Below are 6,000 nucleotides of genomic sequence, written 5' to 3'. Positions count from 1 at the left end.
GAAATGCAAAATGAAATTTAACTTGGGATCGGGGTTCTGACTTTTTATTTGGATTTTTAATGATTTTAAATCAAAATATTTTCTAAAGGGTCCCCATTTATTATCTAAATGAATTTACCAAATTCGGGGGGGTGTTGTTGCGCAACACAACAATTGGCGATTCACTGGGAGAACGAGTTATCTCTCATAATTTTGAAGTTTCTAAAACTTCCAAAGTAAAGATAGATCAGGAAATAGGAATTGAATGAAATTTTAGATAAGTAACATTTCTTTGAATAAAAACAAACTCACCTAATTATAATTCATTTAATATCCTCTTAAAGATGAAAATTCCTTTGTCTATATTAGTCTTTACCCAGTTTAAAAATAAAGTAGGGGGCTTTGGCAGATCAGATTTTTAATATACTCATTTGTCAAAGGTAGAGCCTTTGTTGCTAGCAAGCGTCCATAGCCACGACAGGGTTACCTTTTAACCAACAATGATTCAATGTCCCATCGAGATAAGAGTGTAGTTTTTAGAGATAAATCCAAAATCATATACTTATTCTCTTTTTTTCTTTTCTAAAGAGTTTGTTTTTTGCAAAAAATTGTTTTTATTACTTAAAAGTCATCGTCTTTGTATGGTGGCCAAATAATGACAATGCCATTCAACGGTTGTAATTCAAGTGAACAAGCTCACTTGTGATGAGACCCCTTGTCTTAAGATTCAAATAATCTCAAGCCATTACCCTATTTTGATATGCATCATTGACAATGTCAATCTATTACTTCCCTATGAACATGGTAAGCAGGCTCTTGATGAGACCTCTTATCTTTTAAGTTTTAGTATATTTTAGAATTACACTCTAAAAAGAGAAAAATTTACTGGATGGGAGAACCATTGACTCCTTAAGAGTTTTGGATGACAATTATAGAGTTGAAGACGTTTATCTACAAATAGTCTTTACTTTGTTAAAGATACTTTTCTTGACTCGTAGTAGAACAAAAGGTTTTTTTATAAAGTTGGGGGTTTCTCAAAGAATAAATAATTTTGGTGGAAAAGAAAATTTCAGAGCTTCATGGAACTTCGCTAATTTTCAAATATTATAATTGTTTCCTTAACAATCTCTACTTTTAAATGTGAAAAATCAAAAATAGTTCCAAAAGATTTATTGTGAAGCCAAAAGTAAATATTATTCAACATTTATTTTCCTAGAAATCATAAAACAATGAAAGAAGATAAATGCAATAATGTTACAATTAGGAGAGGTTATCTCCCAAGAAAATAATTTCTTCAAGATAAACCTGTTAACAGGAAGAGAATCTCTTCTTCCTGATAAATCTTTTAGTATGAAGTTCGATGGGACTACTTGTTCAACAATTTGAAATGGTCTGAGCCATAATCTTCGAAATTTGGTGTGTTTGCCTTTTTCCTCATGCGCTTTGTCCCATTTCAAGACGAGATCTCCGATTTGAAATGACTTGGTGGAAACTAAACTTGCATCAAAAGAAGTTTTAACTAACTGTTGATGATGGACATGTGTCATCTTTGCTTTCTCTCTTTCTTCATCTAATTTGAGAATTTGATCTTTGCCTTAATTGTAATGAAGAAGGAGGAGTTTCTTCAATGAATTGCACTAGGGCCATAGAGGGAATAGCTAGATTTGATGGAATGACAACTTCTTTCCGATAAACCAAATTAAATGGAGAAGTGCCTATTGAGGCCTTCTCACTGATTTTGTCTACCCACAGAGCAAATGTCAAAGATTTGTGCCAATTCTTTTGGCTTTGATCGACGGTCGTTTAATGATTCTAATGAGATTTTTGTTAGTTGATTATGCTAACCTATTCAATTGAGGATAGTAATTGGAAGAATACTTCACTTTAAAACCTCTTTTTAGTGCAAATCCAGTCATACTGTTTCCAGAAAAATAAGATGTGTTGTCGAACATGAGTGCATTGGGTAAGCCAAATCTGGTTATTATAAATTGATCTATAAATTCAATGATTGCATCAGAATTGACTACTCTTAGTGGAATTGCTTCCACCCACTTGGTAAAATAATTTCTAATAGTAAGAATATATTTGTGTTGTTTTGAAGAGTTAGGAACGATCTCACCTATAACATCCAATCCCCATTGTTCAAAAGGATGTTCAATGTTGACTGGCTGTAAAGGAAATGTTGGTTTCCTTTGTCTTGCAGCAGTTGTTTGACATACTTTGCATTTTCGCACTTATTCATGAGTTTCCTTGAAGAGTGTTGGCCAATAATAACGAGCATGAAGAATTTTATTTGTTGTTTTATCTCCTCGAAAATGTCTATCAGCAGGGCCATCATGGAGTTCCTGCAAAAAAATTTATGCTTCAAATTTTTCGAGGCATCTTAATAAAATGGAATCATAATTTTTTCAAAATAAGACATTATCAATGATTTGATATTGATTAGATTTTAGCCTTAAATCTCTTTTCCCTTTATAACTAAGTTCAGGAGGAGCAAATCCATTTCTCAAATAGAACGCTAAATCAACATATTGGGATTTAGACTCGTTTAGATTTAGCTAAGATATTTGCACAATATTACTTGAATCTTTGTCTACTAATATGTTGGAAGCTCGTGCTAACATCTTGCAAAACCCTTGTCCTTGGACAATTTTCGTTGGTTTAATTTCAATGTCATATTCCTGCAATGTTGTTACCCAATTTTCCCTTTTCTCTCCTAATTCTTTTTTCCCTAGTAAATTTCTCACAGATGAGAATGGGACTATTACTTTAGTGTGTGTTTTAAGAAGAAAAGGTATGAAATGCTTTATAGATTTGAAAACAACAAGAGCTTGTTTTTCAATGTCTGAGTATTCAATTCAGTGCCTTGCAAATTGGAGCTAAAGAAAGAGATTGGTGCTTCAATTTTCTCATCACTGATTTGTGTCAAAATGGCTGCATATGATGTTTCTGAGGAAAAAGTATATAAAATAAAATGATTAAAAAAGTTTGGGGTTGCTAAAGAGGGAGCATTTATAATTGCCTGTTTGAGAAGATTGAAAGCTTCTCGCTCACTATGCCCCCATTTAAAAACCGATTTTTTCTTTATCATGGATTGCAAGGGTAAAACAATTTGTGAAAAGTCAGGAACAAATATTTTAACAATATTCTTCTGACCTAGGAAGGATTGCATGGATTTTTTGTTGCGAGGCAAAGAGATTTTAGAAATTTCTTTTATCCTATTAGGATCTATGTGAATTCCATCTTTGGATATAATAAATCCGAGAAGCTCACCTTCGCTTAAAGCAAAGTAAGACTCCTTTGGGTATAGAGAAATTCCATACGTTTTACAATGTTCAAAGATCTGTTTTAAGTCTTTTAAATGATTACCGTGTTTCTTTGAATATATTGTTATATCATTTAAGTAAATGACCACAATTTTATTTACCGTACCTTTGAAAGCTATATCCATGGCTCTCTGGAAAGTCGCACCAACGTTGATTAATCCAAATAACATCTTTTGATAGGCGTGTGTTCCCCATTTGGTTATGAATGTGGTTTTCAGTCAATCATCTGGATGTACAAGAATTTGATTATAACCTGACAATCCATCCAGAAAAGACATTAATTATGAACCTGCGACTCACTGCAGTACCTGTCCCATAGGAGGCAGTGGAAAGTTGTCCTTCTGACAATCCTTGTTGAGATTGCGGAAGTCTATGCAAATACGAATATCACCATTATTTTTCCTAGCTCGTACTAGGTTAGAAACCCATCTTGAATGTCTAACAGGAAAAATGATTTTGGCTTTAAGAAGTTTGTTTAATTCAGAGTTGATTTGATTCTCTAAATTTGGATGAATCTTTCTCAACTTCTATTGTATAGGTTTTTCGTTGAATATCATATGAATAGTGTGATGTATGATAGATGTATCATACGTTTTAAGATCATCATAATTCCAAGCAAAAAAGTTTTTATATCTTCTCAACAAATGAATGAAAGCTAACCTTTCGTCAGGTGCAAGACCAAGACCTAGATTAATATTTTGTGGTTTTAGATCAATTCCAAGATTTACTAATTCAAACCTACATGTTGAACTTTGAAGTTTTGAATTAGTTGGTTTCTTGAATGTATCTTAAAGATCATACAGATCCTCCAGCTTAACTACAAATTTGGGTATGGGATTTTCATTTGTCTTTTGTTTAAGCTGACTATCATGTTAGTCTTCATCTATTATTTGGTCATCATATGAGCCCTCGGATGTTAAGAAGTTTATGATATGCTGATCGTCATTAAAAGCCCGCCAATTGGTGATATTATCGGGAATAGAAGGTCTAAAAATTAACTCTATAGAAAATCGATCAGGACTATAATCCTTTGATGGTATGAGTTTGGAAGCAATGTTAGCCAAGAGATCAACACTTGCATTCTGAAGTCTTGGTATTGGAGAGATATTAAATGCCAAAAATGCGAGGTAAGGTCGTGGACTAATGATTGATAATGATTTAAATGTCCATAAAGGCAGTGAATAGTGTTCCTTACCTGTTTGATCACAATTTGAAAGCCTCCAAAGACTTGGAGGTATTTGATATCAAGGCCTATGGCTTTGTACAATTCTTGAATTAATGCCTCATACTCAGCAGTGTGCATTCAAATTCAAGTCTACATGCCAACATATTTTTCTCTCCTTCATGGCTAACTAATATGCAACTTGCCCCTGCCCCATCATTAGATTTAGACCCATCAAAAAATAATTTCCAAAACAAAGAATTAACTACTTGTTTATCTACAAATTGATACATTTGGAAGAATCTGTTTGCGAATAATTTTCAATCTGTGAGGTAACAACATTCTCTAGAAAAGGTGAAGTTTGTGCATTAAAATTGCCCAAAAATGATTCAACAGAATAGTTTCCAATGATATTATTGTTGTATGCAACATGCTCATTTTCTCCTTCCAGTGCAGTCAAAATGTACTTTAAATACTTCTCATGATTGACCCTTATTTGATTTGGCTTGCTGTTGTAAGGAAGCCACATATGAGACCAGTCTGTTGCGAAATAGCCATGAAGAATTTCGAACCAATCTCTACTGAGGATCAAGCCGTAAAATTCAGGAATAACAGTGACTAATATGTCAATTATTTGACATACTCTCAGATTTCATGAAAGTGTGATGGTAACCGAATTAATTTCTCCTATGACTTTGACTTGTGTCTGATCTAACTGTACAAAGTGATCAACATATTTATGGGGTAAAACATTTAATTTTGTGCAGACTATTTTTAGCATAATGTTGGATGAAGCCCCTGAATAAACTAAACAATTGTGCAAATTCTTATTAAATATTTCAAAAGTCAAAAGAAAAGGAGTATGAGAATTAGATCTACCACCAATTAAAACAACATCAGTTGATTTGACTTTATCTGATGAATTAGTGGGAGGCTTACCCATTCCTTGAGCAGCTTGAGAAATTACAACAGCATGAAGAGGAGAAGTAGGAACTACATTTAATTCCTTGAGCAAGAGCTTCTACTCATGTTTCAGCTTGATAAGCTCATATAGCATAATATTAGCTCTGGTCTTCTTCATGTATTCAACTATGTTGTATTCCATATAAATTACCAAGGTTTTGGCTGAAAGCGAAGGATAATATTGAGGCGGTGATGTTTGACTAGACTTGGAAGAAAATTTCTTACCGATTGCTTTTTCTTTGATAGCAAAAGTTGATGGTTTCTGTTTTTGACTTGATTGCGGTGAATCAGTAGCGCTCTTGCTTCTAGTGGCAATAGGTAAAGCTTCTTCTTCATCATTGTCTCACAAAGGAAGAATGAAATCCCACATTCCATGTACTTCAACCACCTCTTCATCATCAGTTTGTTCTGTTGATACTTCTTCTTCTTCAAAATTTGATTCGACATTTGATATGGTATTTGGAGGTTTAGGATCAAATATTGCATTTCTTTAAAAGGTCTAAAAGGATTTCTAGAAGAAGTTCCAGCTACTTGTTTCGTTATCTCAATCATTTCATTGGACATGGTTTT

This window comes from Pinus tabuliformis, chromosome X (genome assembly GCF_031772625.1).
Source record: "Pinus tabuliformis cultivar Carrire ecotype Pingquan chromosome X, CPIR1, whole genome shotgun sequence".
NCBI classification, from domain to species: Eukaryota; Viridiplantae; Streptophyta; class Pinopsida; order Pinales; family Pinaceae; genus Pinus; species Pinus tabuliformis.
Note: the sequence above shows the minus strand (reverse complement) of the source record.